Source organism: Macaca thibetana, chromosome 4 (assembly GCF_024542745.1).
Source record: "Macaca thibetana thibetana isolate TM-01 chromosome 4, ASM2454274v1, whole genome shotgun sequence".
Taxonomy (NCBI): domain Eukaryota; kingdom Metazoa; phylum Chordata; class Mammalia; order Primates; family Cercopithecidae; genus Macaca; species Macaca thibetana.
The window spans coordinates 5,841,138-5,859,374 of NC_065581.1; positions in this window are offsets into that span (position 1 = coordinate 5,841,138).

Here is an 18,237-nt window from a genome sequence, read left to right on the forward strand (position 1 = left end):
AGTCCTTGGCACATGGCTTCTGCCTCTGTCTTCAAAGTGCATCTCTCCACCTCCTGCTCCGGCCCTGCTTCCAGCGCCACATGACTTTTTAGGTCCCTCTGCTTCCTTTGTTGTGTCCCTTTCTGTGAGTGTGGCCCTGCTGCCTCCCTCTTATAAAGAGCCTGGTGATTACATTGGGCTCACCTAAATAATCTAGGATAATTACATCATCTCGAGATCGTTAACTTAATCTGCCAAGTCTTTTTGCCCTGTATGACAATGTATTCGCAGGTTACAGGAATTAGGAAGTGGGCATCTTTGAGAAGCCATCATTCAACCTACCAGAGAACCTAAAATCTAATAGGAACATAAATAAATAACTTAATTTCCAATAGTGACATTTTGAAAAACATTGAGCGGGGAAATAGAATGGAAGGGGAATGGTGGTGGTGTTGATGGTGGGGAGAAACAAGGGGGTGGCTAATTTTGATATGAAGGTTGAGAAATATCTCTCAGAATGATATTCAAGCAGAGATCCTATCAATAAGAAGAAGTGTCAAATATCTGGAGGAAGAATGTTCCAGGGAAGAACTAGCCAGGGTAAAAGGATCCTGAAGTGGAAACAAACTTCAAGTGCTTGAGACACCCAACAGGTTGGTGTGAGGTAGAGGACAGGAAGTAGACAAGGGTAGCAGTGAAGCTGGGGAGGCTTGCACGGGTCGGATCAGAGAAGGTAAGGGGATTGGAATTTAAGGATAATGCTGGAAGAAAAGCAATACTTGGGTTATAATAGGTAATCAGTACAAAGTAGTTTATATTTGTATGTTTTTAGTTCTTTTAAAGAATAATAGAGGCCATCAGAAGAGAGTGATATGATTGATATGATGTGGTTTGCAAATCCCTCTGAGCTGATGGGATAGATTAGAGGAAAAAAATAGGCTGCTGTATCAGTATGAGTTCAGTAAGGAGACAGAAACGGCACCAATTATTTGGACAGAGAGTTTAAAGAAACCTAACAACACACAAAGAAGTCTTTTTGTTAGCCACATTTTCCATTTTTTGGCACTCTTCTTTGTGTAGATCCAAGTTTCCTCTGGGATCACTTTTCTTCACTCTGGAAGCTTCCTTTTCTCGGTATGAAATATCCTTTCACTTTTTTTAAAATTATATTTTAATTATATTTTAAGTTCTGGGATACATGTGCAGATGATGAGCTTTTTTCCATATATTTGTTGGCCACATAAATGTCTTTTTTTTTTTTGAGAAGTGTCTGTTCATATCCTTCACCCACTTTTTGATGGAGTTGTTGATTTTTTTCTCATAAATTTGTTTAAGTTCTTTGTAGATTCTGGATATACGTACCACGATGGTTTGCTGCACCCATCAACATTAGACTTTAGGGGTAAAGAGTAGATGCAGAGGGATCAATTAGGAGATCTTGCAGTAATCCCAGTGAAAGAAAATAGTAGCTTGAACTATGGTCTTAGTGTCCGAGGCTACATTAGGTAACTTCATCATCTGCATTAGGTATTTCTCCTGATGCTATCCTTCCCCTAACCCCCCACTCCCTGACAGGCCCCTGTGTGTGATGTTCCCCTCCCTGTGTCCATGTGTTCTCATTGTTCAACTCCCACTTATGAGTGAGAACATGCAATGTTTGGTTTTCTGTTTTTGTGTTAGTTTGCTGAGAATGATGCTTTCCAGCTTCCTCCATGTCCCTGCAAAGGACATGAACTCAATCGTTTTTATGGCTGCATAGTATTCCATGATGTATATGTGCCACATTTTCTTTATCCAGTCTATCATTCATGGGCATTTGGGTTGGTTCTAAGTCTTTGCTGTTGTGAACAGTGCTGCAAAAAACATACATGTGCACGTGTCTTTATAGTAGCATGATTTATAATCCTTTGGGTATATACTCAGTAATGGGATTGCTGGGTCAAATGGTATTTCTCGTTCTAGATCTTTGAGGAATCACCACACTGTCTTCCACAATGGTTGAACTAATTTACACTCCCACCAACAGTGTAAAAGCATTCCTTTTTCTCCACACCCTCTCCAGCATCTGTTGTTTCCTGACTTTTTAATGATCACCATTCTAACTGACATGAGATAGTATCTCACTATGGTTTTGATTTGCATTTCTCTAATGACCAGCGATGATGAGCTTTTTTCCATATATTTGTTGGCCACATAAATGTCTTTTTTTTTTTTGAGAAGTGTCTGTTCATATCCTTCACCCACTTTTTGATGGAGTTGTTGATTTTTTTCTCATAAATTTGTTTAAGTTCTTTGTAGATTCTGGATATTAGCCCTTTGTCGGATAGATTGCAAAATTTTTCTCCCATTCTGTAGGTTTCCTGTTCATTCTGATGCTAGTTTCTTTTGCTGTGCAGAAGCTCTTTAGTTTAGTTAATCCCATTTGTCAATTTTTGCTTTTGTTGCCATTGCTTTTGGTGTTTTAGTCATGGAGTCTTTGTCCATCCTATGTCCTGAATGGTATTGCCTCGGTTTTCTTCTAGGGTTTTTATGGTTTTAGGTCTTACATTTAAGTCTTTAATCCATCTTGAGTTAATTTTTGTATAAAGTATAAGGAAGAGGTCATTTCAGTTTTCTGCATATGGCTAGCCAGTTTTCCCAACACCATTTATTAAATAGGGAATCCTTTCCCTATTGCTAGTTTTTTTCAGATTTGTCAAAGATCAGATGGTTGTAGATGTGTGGTGTTATTTATGAAGCCTCTGTTCTGTCCCATTTCTCTATATATCTGTTTTGGTACCAATATCATGCTGTTTTTGTTACTGTAGCCTTGTAATATAGTTTGAAGTCAGATAGCATGATGCCTCCAGCTATGATCTTTTTGCTTAGGATTGTCTTGACTATGCAGGCTCTTTTTTGGAAATTTAAAGTATTTTTTTCTAATTCTGTGAAGAAAGTCAATGGTAGCTTGATGGGTGATAGCATTGAATCTATAAATTACTTTGGGCAGTATGGCCATTTTCACGATATTGATTCTTCCTATCCATGAGCATGGAATGTTCTTCCATTTGTTTGTGTCCTCTCTTATTTTCTTGAGCAGTAGTTTATCGTTCTCCTTGAAGAGGTCCTTTACATCCCTTGTAAGTTGGATTCCTAGGTATTTTATTCTCCTTGTAGCAATTGTGAATGGGAGTTCACTCATGATTTGGCTCTCTGTTTACCTATTATTGGTGTATAGGAATGCTTGTGATTTCCGCACATTGATTTTGTATCCTGAGACTTTGCTGAAGTTGCTGATCAGCTTAAGGAGATTTTAAACTGAGAAAATGGAGTTTTCTAAATATACAATCATGTCATCTGCAAACAGAGACAATTTGACTTCCTCTCTTCCTATTTGAGTACCCTTTATTTCTTTCTCTTGCCTGATTGCCCAGGTCCAGATCTTCCAATACAATGTCAAATAGGAGTGGTGAGAGAGGGCATCCTTGTCTTGTGCTGGTTTTCAAAGGGAATGCTTCCAGAGTTTGCTCATTCAGTATGATATTGGCTGTGGGTCTGTCATACGTAGCTCTTATTATCTTGAGATACGTCTCATCAATACCTAGTTTACTGAAAGTTTTTAGCATGAAGGAGTGTTGAATTTTATCAAAGGCCTTTTCTGCATCTATTGAGATAATCATTGGGTTTTTGTCATTGGCTCTGTTTCTGTGATGGATTATGTTGATTGATTTGTGTATGTTGAACCAGCCTTGCATCCCAGGGATGAAGCTGACTTGGTCATGGTGGATAAGCTTTTTGATGTGCTGCTGGATTTGGTTTGCCAGTATTTTATCAAGGATTTTTGCATTGATGTTCATTAGGGATGTGGGCCTGAAATTTTCTATTTTTTGTTATTGTGTCTCCGCCAGGTTTTGGTATCAGAATGATGCTGGCCTCATAAAATGAGTTATGAGAAGTTCCTCTTTTTCTATTGTTTGCAATAGTTTCAGACGGAATGGTACCATCTCCTCTTTGTACCTCTGGTAGAATTTGGCTGTGAATCCATCTGGTCCTGGGCTTTTTTTGGTTGGTAGGCTACTAATTACTGCCTCCATTTCAGAACTAGTTATGGGTCTATTCAGGGATTCAGCTTCTTCCTGGTTTAGTCTTGGTAGGGTGTATGTGTCCAGGAATTTATCCATTTCTTCTAGATTTTCTACTTTATTTACATAGAGGTGCTTACAGTATTCTATGATGGTAGTTTGTATATCTGTGGGATCTGTGTTGATATTCCCTTTATCATTTTTATTGTGTTATTTGGTTCTGCCCTCTTTTCTTCCTTATTAGTCTGGCTAGTGGTCTATGTATTTTGTTGATCTTTTCAAAAAGCCAGCTCCTGGATTCATTGATTTTCTGAAGGATTTTTCATGTCTCTATCACCTTCAGTTCTCTTCTGATCTTAGCTATTTCTTGTCTTCTGCTAGCTTTTGAATTTGTTTGCTCTTGCTTCTCTAGTTCTTTCAATTGTGATGTTAGGGTGTTGATTTAGATCTTTCCTGCTTTCTCCTGTGGGCATTTAATGCTATTAATTTCCCTCTAAACACTGCTTTACCTGTATCCCAGAGATTCTGGTACATTGTGTCTTTGTTCTCATTGGTTTCAAAGAACTTATTTATTTCTGCCTTAAGTTTGTTATGTACCCAGTAGTTGTTCAGGAGCAGATTGTTCAGTTTCCATGTAGTTGTGCGATTTTGAGTGAGTTTCTTAATTTTGAGTTCTAATTTGATTGCACTGTGGTCTGAGAGACTGTTTGTTATGATTTCTGTTCTTTTATATTTGCTGAGGAGTGTTTTACTTCCAATTATGTGGTCAATTTTAGAATAAGTGTGATGTGGCACCAAGAACAATGTATATTCTGTTGACTTGGGATGGAGAGTTCTGTAGATGTCTATTAGGTTGGCTTGGTCCAGAGCTGAGTTCAAGTCCTGAATATTCTTGTTAATTTTCTGTTTCATTGATCTGTGTAACATTGACAGTGGGGTGTTAAAGTCTCCCACTATTATTGTGTGGGAATCTAAGTCTCTTTGTAGGTCTCTAAGAACTTGCTTTATGAATCTGTGTGCTGCTGTATTGGGTGCATGTATATTTATGATGGTTATCTCTTCTTGTTGCATTGATCCCTTTACCACTATGTAATGCCCTTCTTTGTCTTTTTTGATCTTTGTTGGTTTAAAGTCTCTTTTATCAGAGACTAGGATTTCAATCCCTGCTTTTTTTTTTTTTTTTTGCTTTTCATTTGCTTGGTAAATCTTCCTCCGTCCCTTTATTTTGAGCCTATGTGTGTCTTTGCAAGTGAGATGGGTCTCCTGAATACAGCACACTGATGGGTCTTGACTCTTCATCCAATTGGCCAATCTGTGTCTTTAATTGTGGCATTTTGACCATTTACATTTAAGGTTAATATTGTTACATGTCAATTTGTTTCTGTCATTATGATGTTTACTGGTTATTTTGCCCGTTAGTTTATGCAGTTTCTTCATAACATCAGTGGTCTTTACAATTTGGTGTGTTTGGCTAGTACTTGTTTTTCCTTTCCATGTTTAGTGCTTCATTCAGGAGCTCTTGTAAGGCAAGTGTGGTGGTGACAAAATCTCTCAGCATTTGCTTGTCTGTAAAGGATTTTATTTCTCCTTGACTTATGAAGCTTAGTTTGACTGGATATGAAATTCTGGGTTGAAATTCTTTTCTTTAAAAACGTTGAATATTGATCCCCACTCTCTTCTGGCTTGTAGGGTTTCTGCAGAAAGATCCACTGTTAGTCTGATGGGCTTCCCTTTGTGGGTAATCTCACTTTTCTCTCTGGCTGCCCTTAACATTTTTCCCTTCATTTTTCAGCCTTGGTGAATCTGACAATTAGGTGTCTTGGGGTTGCTCTTCCTGAGGAGTATCTTTGCAGTGTTCTCTGTATTTCCTGAAATTGAATGTCGGCCTGTCTTGCTAGGCTGAGGACATTCTCCTGGATATCCTGAAGAGTGTTTTCCAACTTGGTTCCATTCTCCCCATCACTTTGAGGTACACCAGTCCAACATAAATTTGGTCTTTTCACATAGTCCCATATTTTCTGGAGGATTTGTTCATTCCTTTTCATTCTTTTTTCTCTAATCTTGTTTTCATGCTTTATTTCATTAAGTTGATCTTCAATCTCTGATATCCTTTCTTCCACTTGATCGATTCAGTTATTGATACTAGTGTATGCTTCATGAAGTTCTTATGCTGTGTTTATCAGCTCCATCAGGTCATTTATGTTCTTCTTCAAACTGGTTACTCTAGTTAGTGATTCCTCTAACCTTTTTTCAAGGTTCTTAACTTCCTTGCATTGGGTTAGAACATGCTCCTTTAGTTCAGGGGAGTTTTTTTTATTACCCACCTTCTGAAGCCTACTTCTGTCAATTCATCAAACTGATTGTCTGTCCGGTTTTGTTCCCTTGCTGGTGAGCAGTTGTGATCCTTTGAAGGAGAAGAGACATTCCAGTTTTTGGAATTTTCAACCTTTCTGCAGTGGTTTTTCCTCATCTTCATGGATTTATCTACCTTTGGTCTTTGATGTTGGTGACCTTCAAATGGGGTTTTTGTGTGGACATCCTTTGTGTTGATGTTGATGCTATTCCTTTCTGTTTGTTAGTTTTCCTTCTAACAGTCAGGCCTCTCTGCTGCAGGTCTGCTGGAGTTTTCTGGAGTTTGCTGGAGGTCCACTCCAGACCCTGTTTGCCTGGGTATCACCAGTGGAGGCTGCAGAACCGCAAAGATTACTGCCTATTGCTTCCTCTGGAAGCTTTGTCCCAGAGGGGCACCTGCCAGATGCCAGTCAGAGCTCTCCTGTATGAGGTGTCTATTGGCCCCTACTGGGAGGTTTCTTCTAGTCAGGAAACACGGGGGTCAGGGACCCACTTGAGGAGGCAGTCTGTCCCTTAGCAGAACTGGAGCTCTGAGCTGGCAGATCCACTGCTCTCTTCACAGCCAGCAGGCAAGAACGTTTAAGTCTGCTGAAGCTGCACCCACAGCCTCCCCTTACCCCAGGTGCTCTGTCCAGGGAGATGGGAGTTTTTTCTATAAGCCCCTGACTGGGGCTGCTGTCTTTCTTTCAGAGATGCCCTGCCCAGAGAGGAGGAATCTAGAGAGGCAGTCTGCCTACAGCAGCTTTGCTGAGCTGCAGTTGGCTCCACCCAGTCCGAAATTCCTGGTGGCTTTGTTTACACTGTGAGGGGAAAAGTGTCTACTCAAGCCTCAGTAATGGCAGACACCCCTCCACCCATCAAGCTTGAGCGTCCCAGGTCAACTTTAGACTGCTGTGCTGGCAGCGAGAATTTCAAGCCAGTGGATCTTAGCTAACTGGGCTCCGTGGGAGTGGGACCCACTGAGCTAGACCACTTGGCTGTCTGGCTTCAGCCCATTTCCAGGGCAGTGAATTGTTCTGTCTCATTGGTGTTCCAGGCACCACTGGGGTATGAAAAAAAAAAACAAACCAAACCAAACAAACAAACAAAAAAACTGCAGCTAGCTTGGTGTCTGCCCAAATGGCCACCCAGTTTTGTGCTTGAAATCCAGGGCCCTGGTGGTGTAGGCACCCGAGGGAATCTCTTGGTCTGCAGGTTCCGAAGACCAGGGGAAAACCGTAGTATCTGGGTCAGAATGTACCATTCCTCATGGCACAGTCCCTCATGGCTTCCCTTGGCTAGGCGAGGGAGTTCCCTGAGAACCTTGTGCTTCTTGGGTGAGGCAACACCCCACCCTGCTTTGACTTGTCTTCTGTGGGGTGCACCCACTATCTAACCAGTCCCAGTGAGATGAGCCAGGTACCTCAGGTGGAAATGCAGAAATCGCCCACCTTCTGCATTGATCTCGCTGGGAGCTGCAGACTGGAGCTGCTCCTATTCGGCCATCTTGCCAACCCCATCTCCGTTAGCATTTTTTTGTAGTGTAGGTTCTGCTGGTGATAGCCTCTCAGTTTTTTTGTTTGTGTTAAAAAAAAGTCTTTATTCTGTTTGTATTTGTGAAAAATTTTTTCACTAGATTTAGAATTCTAGTTCGACAGATTTTTCTTTCGGATCTTTGAAGATGCCATTCCTTTGTCTTCTGGTTTGTATGATCTCTGACAAAAAGCCTGCTTTAATTAATTATCTATTTATTTATTTTAGAGAAGAGGGTCTTGCTGTGTAGCCCAGGCTGAAACGCAGTTGGCTATTCACAGGTGCAATACTACTGCTGATCAGCATGGGATTTTGACCTGCTGGTTTCCAACCGGGGCCAGTTCATTCCTCCTTAGGCAACCTGGTAGTCTCCCATTGCCAGAAAGTCACCATACTGATGCTGAACTTAGTGCAGACACCTGATGGGCATAGTGCACAAAAGCCCGGAACTCCTGGACTCAAGCAATCTCCTGCTTCGTATTTGGGACTCCATGCCTGCACTACCATGCCTGCCTCTGTTTCAATTTTTATCTTTATTCCCTTGTATGTAATGTATCTTTTTTCTTTGGCTGCTTTTAAACTTGTCTCTTTTTCATTGTTTTCCAGCAGTTTGACTGATGTTTGGTATAGTTTTTTAAAATTACTTCTTGATTGGGGTTTGTGCTTCTTGGTTCTGTGGATTTATAGTCTTCCTCAAATTTGGGTAAATTTCAACCATTCATTTTTCAGATGTTTGTTCTGACTCCCTCTCTATTCGGGGCTCCAATTATACATGCATTAGACAACGTGATATTTTGTGGGTCACTGAGGCTTTGTTCTCTCTCTCTCAGCAGCAATCTCACCCTTATCTGGCTTTTTCCCCATTTTCTTGCACACAGGTGTTTCTCCTAATAAAATCTTTGCACACTTAATCTCATTTTGGTGTCAGTTTCTTAAGGATCTGGAGTAACATGATTTCTGTTGACTAATTTTTTCTCCTGATATATTGCCTTTCTTTAGAGAGTGTTGAAGATTGTTTTGGCAAGCAGTTAAGTTACTTGCAGGTGAGCTTGGTCCTTTCAAGACTTGTTTTCAAACTTTATTAGGGTATAACTTGAGAGACCTTTACTCTAGGGATAATTTAGCCCTACTATTAAAGTTTGACATTCCTGGGTAGCTCCTGAATGCCACAGGTATTCAAATAGTTTTCTCCACTTAGACTGATTAGAATTTGAACAATTCCCAGTCCAGAAAATTATTCATTTTTTGTAATGACAGCTGCCTGTCACTTGTTCTTTGCCTGGCCTCGTGGAGTTTCACCCTATGCATGCCCAGAATAATATGAAACCAAAGACTAAAGGAGACTCTTATGCATATTTTTGAACTTCTTTCTCCATGTGGCTCTTTCCTGTCTGTACTCTGCTCTGCAAATTCCAGTTGCTTCAGGATCTCTAAGCATCTTTCTCTGTCTCCCCAACTCAGTGAGAGCACTGAACTCTGCTTGGGTTCTCTCTCTCTGTGTGCCATGAAGTGAAAATTACTTACAGGCAGAAACCTGGGACAATTACAGAGTATTCCTTGTCTGCTAGTTGTCCAAAAAGCGATTCTCAAACAAATTGCTCCTTCATTTAGTCCAAGTCCCAAAAGAGAGAATTTAATACATAAAATTCCAAACTAGTTGTTATAAGTAACTGGTAAAATGTATAAAATGTAAAAATTAACTTGAAGTGGATTATAGACCTAAATGTAAGAGTTAAAACCATAAAACTCTTGGAAGAAAACATAGGTCCTTGATTTCTGCCATCTCACTGATTGACTTCAAATCCGGGCTCAACCTCCCTTTAACTGGTGATCTTGGCCAATTCACTTAGCTTCTGTGCCTTAGTTTCCTCATCAGCAAAATGAATTAATAAAAAGGTGTTTTCCTCATAAAGTTGTGAGGATTTGATAGGATAGTAAGATAGAACTTATCCTTGGTACATCATAAATGCTTAATAAATAATAGTCATTATCCTAATACAAAAAAATACCCCAAAGAAACAACAATTTGCATTCTCTCTGCCTACTACACAAGACACCGGAATAGGAACTTTTCTTCCATACACCCTCTGAGGCAGTTATTTTAACTACTACTTTTTCCAGGTAACTGAGTCTCAGACATGCTATTTGAAAGTCAGCCAAGGTCACATGAGTAGTGTGATGATAAATCAGCTAGGAGAGCCCTGCCATCTTACCAGCATTTAAACTTTCAGCCACTAGAATCCCCTTATCTCTCAGTAGCCGTTTTGTACTCAATACGACTTACTGGTTTCAACTGCTTTGAAGTTACATATTAAAAAATAGCACAATGCTTCCTGGGTAACAGTTGGTTTAGTCTACATAGCTGCAACCCAATACTCTTTGGATTTAACAAAATAAATGAATGTTTCAACCAAGACTTCCTTCAAGATCTGATTTGTTTTTTAAGAAATCCCATTTTGGGACTGACTCCTTTGTCTGATTTTGGAATATCATTATAGTGTGAGGCGGAATGAGCTCTTGCTTATAACTAAGGTTGTACGCCTCCACGTGAGCAGAATATCTTCCTTTTTATTGTATCTCTCCTCTAACACAGTGCAGGTTTGCACCTCCAATGGCTGTTTAAATTGGCACCAGAGATTCTTAAATCAGGCTGCTCCTCAACATTTTTAAAGCTTTTATTAACTTTTTTTTTTTTTGCTTTTTAATAATAAAACAATTACGTTGGGAAAATTGTAATTATAAATCTTTAAAGTATGATGTAGCTTGTGTTTCCTGCTGTCCTCTTAACACTGTAAATCATATTATGTCCTATTTTTTCTTGGAATTATATAATTATTTCTTTACATTTCGTATGTTTTTCTTGTATCACATATCACAAACTTAATGTTTTTCTTGAAAATCAGAAGAAAACTAAAACGCTTTTCATCAAAGAAAAATCATTTATTTATTTATTTAACTTTTGATTTTAATTTCAGTTACTTAAAATTGTGATTTTTGTGAGCTAAAACAAAAAAGTACATAGATATAAAATGATCTAAGTATACAATGATTGAAATTAAGGTAATCAGACTACTTCTCAAGCCCTCTTCTGCCTAAAAGAATTGTGTTTTACCCAATTGTCTTTTTCTCTAGTGCTTGAAGTTCTTCTGAGAGAAATGAGATGGCAGCTATACAGTGAATCTGAAAAGAACATCCACATTCCTAATCCCTAGGAATATGATTATTGGAAAATAGATATAATTATACAAATGAAACAGAACCTCCTTGTTCTCAACAGTGTCTGGCACAAAATAAGCATGCTACAAATGTTAGCTGTGATCATTACCAACACCACCAGCACCACCATCACCATTATCACCACCACCACTACCATTATCATCATCACCACCACCATCATCATCACGTTTCCAAAATCTTGGTGACCTAAATGAGTGTTGCAGCTTTTGGTTAAAAGAGTAAGCCCCCGTGCTAAAGGTGTTTTATTAATGTGTTCAGTCTATTGACTGAGAAGAAAAAATATCTATCACTAAGAAATAAACCATGCTCACAGTGAAGTAGTGTGATCTAAGAACTTAAATTTTTCTCTGTTTAAAATGAAGTGCTTAGATTGATCGAAATGGGAAATCTATGTAAATGAAGATCTGAGTTGGACAAATCCTTTGCAAATTTTGCTGACGTTATCTTTATGGACAGGAAGGAAAATGCATGTTAGCTGATACTGTAGTTGGTGAATTTGACTCCAGCGTATGCTTTGAGGTTTTACCCTGTACGAACTTTTACTAAATCTTTGAATGAAGAAAGCTTTAATAAAAAATAGTTACAAAATGTACAGATAAAATGAAGTCAAGAAGGATAGTCAACATGTTAAATGGGAGAAATCAGATATTAAGGATCAGAAGACTTTGACTATTGGGATGAAATTAACAAACTAGCATTTAAAGGAGATAAATATTATATTTTGCATTTGAGTCCAAACTTTAAAATGTACGAGCATAAGCACACAAAAACAAACACTTTGTGATTTCAGACTGAGGCACACCAGACTTGATTACAGATTTTGATATAAAGTAGGTGGAAATTATTCCAGAAAACAGTTTGGAAGTGTCTTTCAAAATTAAGCATGCAACTACCATATAACCCAATAATTGCACATCTGAGCATTTGTCCTAGCAAAATGAAGACTTCTGTTCACACAGACACCCATACAAAAATATTTATGGCAGTTCCATTACTCAAAGCCAAAAACTGGAAACAAGGTGTCATTCAATAGGTGAATGTTTAAACAAACTGTGCTATATCCCTTAGGTGGATTACTACTCAGCAATAAAAAGAAATAAAACTATTGATGCACATAACTTGAATGAATCTCTAGAGAATTATGCTGAGTGAAAAAAGTCAATCACAAAGGTTACCATGATGTGATTCTATTTATACAACATTCTTGAAATTATAAAATTATGGAAATGGAGAACAGATCTGTGGTTACCAGAGATTAAATGGAGGGTATGAGTGGGAAGGAAATGGGTATAGCTATAAAAGAGCAACATGAGTGTCTTAGTCCGTTTTCTGCTGTTGTAACAGAATACCACAGACTGAGTAATTTACAAATAAAAATAAATTTGATTCATAGCTCTACAGGCTGGGAAGTCCAAGGTCGTGATGCCAGCATCTGGCAAGGGTCATCTCATAACAGAAAGTGTAAGATGAAAGTAAGCATGGGAGGAAGAGAAGATATTGGGCCAAACTCATCTTTTTTGTCACAAATCCACTCCCATGATAATTAATGCACTCCGGCAAAAACAACATTAATTCCTTCACAAGGGCAGAGCCCTAGTGGCCTAATCACCTCTTAAAGGTCTGACTTCTTAATATTGTTACATTAGCAATTAAATTTCAAACCATAGCAATAAGGGATCCTTGTGAAGAAAATATCTTGTTTCTTGACTCTATCAATGCCAATATCCTAACTGTGATGTTATACTATAGTTTTGCAAGATAAGCCACTGGGGAAAAGTAGATAATGACTGGACAAGAGGTCTCTGTATTATTTCCTACAATTGCATGCAAATCTATAATTATCTCACAATATAAAGTTGAATTAACACACATGCACACATACATGCACACACACACATACACGCACACGCACAAATAGATCGAGTTCTTAGTCATACAGACTTGAGCTACTTTAATTGGACAAGTCAAGAGAAGATATGGTCATTCTCTATTCTCTACTGGTCAGACTACATCTAAATATCATGTTTAGTTCTGAGAATCACATTTTCAGAAAGGCATTGAGAAGTGGAATAACTCTAGAAAAGGCTTGCCACCAAATTAAAAGGCCTGAAAATTATATAAAATGAAGAAGGGTTGAAGGAGTTGTGAATATTTAGCCTGGAGAAGAAATAATATAGGAAGCACACAAGAATTGGTTACAAAAATCTGAAGAATTGTCACCCTGATTGTTTCCATCCAGTGAGTAGAAGAAATAATGTATGGAAGTTGTCCCAAAAAAGGGGGAAAAAAAGGCTTCATACAAGACTGATGGAATAGGACCTAGGTTCCCATAACTGGAAAGAAGGACCATCCCTTCAGAATGAATAATCATTTTGGTTTCTATATTGGTACTTCATAAGTTTGGTTAATGTTAGGCTTTTTGATCCCATTCAACTCAAATACAGTCACCTGATTAAAATTATGAATCTGTTGAGTTGGGAGTCAGTTCTTGAACCATGGAGAGCTTACAATGTCATTGACACCTTATGAACCCTGCCTTGGTGATGTGGAAATGACTCTGACAACTCTATATCATTTGTCAAATATTATCCAGGCCCTACTAGTTGGTTCTCCCAGGACTAGAAAATTTGGTTAAATTGGCCTACATTTTAAATCCAATAACATTATATTATCAGTAGTTTTCTTTCTACAGTGTCTCAGTCTGTTCAGGCTGCTTTAACAAAAACCATAAACTAGGTAGCTTTTTCATAACAGAAATTTATTTCTTATAGTTCTGGAGGCTAGGAAGTTCAAGATCAAAGCAGATTCAGTGTTTGATGAGGGCTCACTTCCTGGCCACATATAGCCTTCTAGCTGGGTCCTCCATGTAGTAGAAGAGGTGAGGAGTCTCTCTCAGGCTTCTTATAAGGGCACTAATCCCATTCACAAGGGCTCCAGCCTCATGACTAGCCACCTCCCAAGGGCCACACCTCCTAAAACCATCACTTTGGTGATTAGGTTTTAATATACAAATTTTGGGGGAATTCAAACATTCAAATTATAGGATACTATATTTAGATTCTAACAATTTAAATTAATGTTAGAATTTTTCTTTGATACTTTATATATAAGCAGATTTTGAAACTGTCATCTTTAATCTTCTTAATGTTTTGGGAAAATTACAGATGCTGAATATGGCTATTGGTAGTGAAGTTCATAAACAAGATACTGTTCATTAGTAATCAGTGGATTTAGAAAATCAAAGAATCTCTGTCTTATGGGGGTCACTCAGAAGTTTTCTTGAAAAATGTAGATTAAAACACAACGAAGGGGATTGTTGGGGAGGGGTTTTTTGGGGGGTGAGGTAGGGAAGGGAATTTCTTTCATTCAAGCCATGCCAAACTCTGAGGGACTTTCCTTGCCTCTTAATAAAGAAAACCACTTTTGTAGTCATGATATTCCATACTGAAAGATTCTGTCCTCTCCTTTAATTTTTAAGTTAAAAGAGAGCTTTCTTTTTCCTTCCTTCCTCCTTCCTTCCTTCCTTCCTTCCTTCCTTCCTTCCTTCCTTCCTTCTTTCTTTCTTTCTTTCTTTCTTTCTTTCTTTCTTTCTTTCTTTCTTTCTTTCTTTCTTTCTTTCTTTCTTCTTTCTTTCTTCCTTCCTTCCTTCCTTCCTTCCTTCCTTCCTTCCTTCCTTCCTTCCTTTCTTTCTTTCTTTTTCTTTCTTTCTTTCTTCTTTCTTTCTTTCTTCTTTCTTTCTCTTTCTTTTTTTCTTTTTTCTTTCTTCCTTCCTTCCTTCCTTCCTTCTTCTTCCTTCCTTCCTTCCTTCCTTCCTTCCTTCCTTCCTTCCTTCCTTCCTTCCTTCCTTCCTTCCTTCCTTCCTTCCTTTTTCTTTCTTTCTTTCTTTCTTCATGGCAGAGTCTTGCTCTGTTGCCCAGGTTAGAGTGCAGTGATGCAATCTTGGTGTTCATTGCAGACTTGACCTCTCTGGGCTCAGGTCATCCTCCTACCTCACCCTCCCTAGTAGCTGGGACTACAGGCACACACCACCATGCCCAGCTACTTTTTGTCTTTTTTGTAGAGACTGGGTTTCGCCATGTTGCCTAGGCTGGTCTTGAACTCCTGGGGTCCAGCAATCTGCTGGCTTTGACCTCCCAAAGTGCTGGGATTATAGGCGAGAGTCACTGTGCCTGGTCTAAAAGTGAGCATTCTAAAAAGAGATATTGCCAATTTTTAAAAAAAATATTGGCATTCAACAAACTTAATTGTATTATCTGTTCCTCTCTCCTTTATACACAAAGGGTCTAAAGTCCCGCTCGGTAATGTTATTTTTAGACAAGGGATAGCAACATTGGGAGCAAGAAGAAATTCAAGCAAGAAGAAAGTAGCACCACCTCCCTCTTTGTGCCCCAGAGATGGAAGCAGCTGAGAATGCTGGAAAGTCCGTTTTCTGCTCTGCAGTGCATCAGCGTTAACAGGGCTGCATCTATATGGGTAGGAAGACCCTAAGGCCTGGTTTGCCCAGGGTGGCTCCAGTGTATGCCCGTTGTCTTGGAGTAATTATTATTCATGATCCCTTTCACTCTCAAAATTATTCCCAGGTTGGATGATAAATGATATGGTTGCTCTAATTATGTAGCTTCTTAACTCTAAGAGTGGGTCAGGTCTCCAGACGAAGCAACAAAGACACCTAATTGAGAGGAGAAATATGCTAGGAAGGAAATGGAGAGAAGACATATTAATCCTTCACTTCAGAGGGCTTGGGCTTGATCTCCCAAAACTCATCCAAGAAATCTGAGTGGTTAGAATCCATATTTAGAATAAACTACCATCAGCAATGGGAAGGAAGGTAACTTGCGTTCCTAAGCAGGGCTTCTGAACAACTGTATAATCTACATCTGTCTGTCTGCCCAGCCTCTTCCCATGTATTTTTATTTGAGTTGAACTAGCCAAAAGTTATCCTTTTCCACATAAGACACAAGTGATTTTCAGTTTGCAGGCTCTTGAGAAACAAGAGTTGGTGGAACTTGGCTCCAAGCAAAACTGCAAAGGAGAAGGCTCAGGTTTCCCTTCTGTTCCCTGTTCTCCACACTGCCTCATGATGGCAAAGACAGGGAGTCAGCTCAGACTATTCTGTTAGGAAGCCTTTCCCTGAGCCTGAGTTAGGTGCCCTCCTCTGCCCCCATCGCACCTGTGTGCTCTCCCTATGAGCAGTGATCACACCATACAGCCATGGCCTCTCTCCTCATCTGCCTCCCATTGTGGGCTCTGAACCATGTGATGGCAAAGACTGTTTCCTTTTCTGTAAAATGAGGATGAGTAGGCAGATGTTGTACCTACCCTGAAGCATGAACTGACAATTAGATACATAAAGAATTAAGCATATAGTTCCCTTCTTCCCCTGAAACAATTTTCTCCATTTTGGTCTGTCAATCAGCCATGCAGGTTCAATGGCTGGAGTTGGCTCCTGCATTGAAATGCCAGGACCAATCACTCTCATTGGGAATTTGGAGTTCCTGTAGGTTCTGTCTTGCATCTTCAGATCAATTTTTATATTTCCCTCTACTCTGTTTCTATAAAAAAATAAAAGCTTGTAAATGTAACCTACATACTAGGAATTTTTTATAAAAGTAAATTTTTATAGTCTAGGGAAGATTTTTTCTGAGTTCTCTTGCCATCTTCACTTGACAAAGGGAACACTTTCCTGCTGACTTTTACAGGCAGTCAAACTTGGCTATTATTTTCCCTGACAGTCTGGTCACTTAGGAGTAGTTAGACATTCAGCTGAAGATTCAGATTGGAGAGACCAGCATCTCCCATGTAGCATAAAACACAGCTCTCAGTCTCAACAACTTTCATTTAACAGGCATTTATGGAGTCCCACCACGTGCAAAGGGCTGTGCTAACTCCCACCCAACTGTGACTTTTTCATCAATAGTGACAGATTTATTTCCTGTTGTCTCCTACCCATGAGGCAGCCCTGAAACTGCCTCTGCTGGTTTTGAGGAAGCACCCCAGGACGTTAAGTAGAATATAACAAAGGTAACAGGATTTTGCAGATGTAATTTATGTCCCAAATCTATTGGTTTGGAGTTAATCAAAAGGGTGAGAATGAGTTAATCAGGAGAACATCCCTGAAAGGGGGACTGGCCCTCCCTGAGGTGAGAGACTATGCTTGATTAAATAAGTGCCTGTGTTAGAGAAGTCCAAGTGGCAAGGAACCTTGGGTGACATCTAGGAACTATGGGTGTCCTCCAGACCTGAAGGTGTCCTCCAGGCAACAGCCAGCAAACAGTCCATCATCAGTCATGTGGTTGCAAGAAAATGGTTCTTCCACCAACCCAAATGACCTTGGAAGTGAATTCTTCCCCAGTCAAGCTCCAGATGAAATGCAGCCCTATGGGCACCTTGATTGCAGACTTGTAGGACCCTGAGCAGAGGACCCAGCTAAGACATGCCTCATGAACACTTTAAGATAGTAAATGTGTTACTTTAAGCTGCTAAGAGCATGGTAATTTGTTTCTTAGTTACAGATGACTAACACAGGACTGTGGCTCTTATTCATCCAGCTTCTGTGGTTAGGTGGCTGGGTCCGTTTCTGGGAACTGTCCTCAACCACAGATAGCTACCTCCTGTAGGGCCACTTCTCCTCATTTTCTGTGACAGCCAGATCACATGACTGGCCAAAGATTGGCGAGTAGGAGCAGGGGTAAAGGGACGTGAAGGCACAGCCTGCTTGCCTGGGGCAGGGACAGCTCTGAAAGACCATGCCGGAGCTCTCTGTGGAATTAACTGTGGCCTTTTTGTGACTGCAGGATAAGGGGTTCAACTCCTCCCTCTCTAACTGCTTTCTTTACTCCCCTCTGGTGTGGATCCCGAGACCACATCATGACATACTTCCTGTGTGAAAATCTCTCTACCTCAGAGCTGTTCCTAGAGAAACTGACCTAAAATAATCATAACTGTTTTCTTTAATACATAGCTTATTATCAAGTGGTATTCCCTAAAGTCTGCAAGTCTAAATGAAAGGCAGTGAAAGAGGAACAGGTTCTGGTGACCTTTTTTTAGATTGCTTTTGTTTTGTAAATGCAGATTCTCCTATTATTTTTCAGTAATC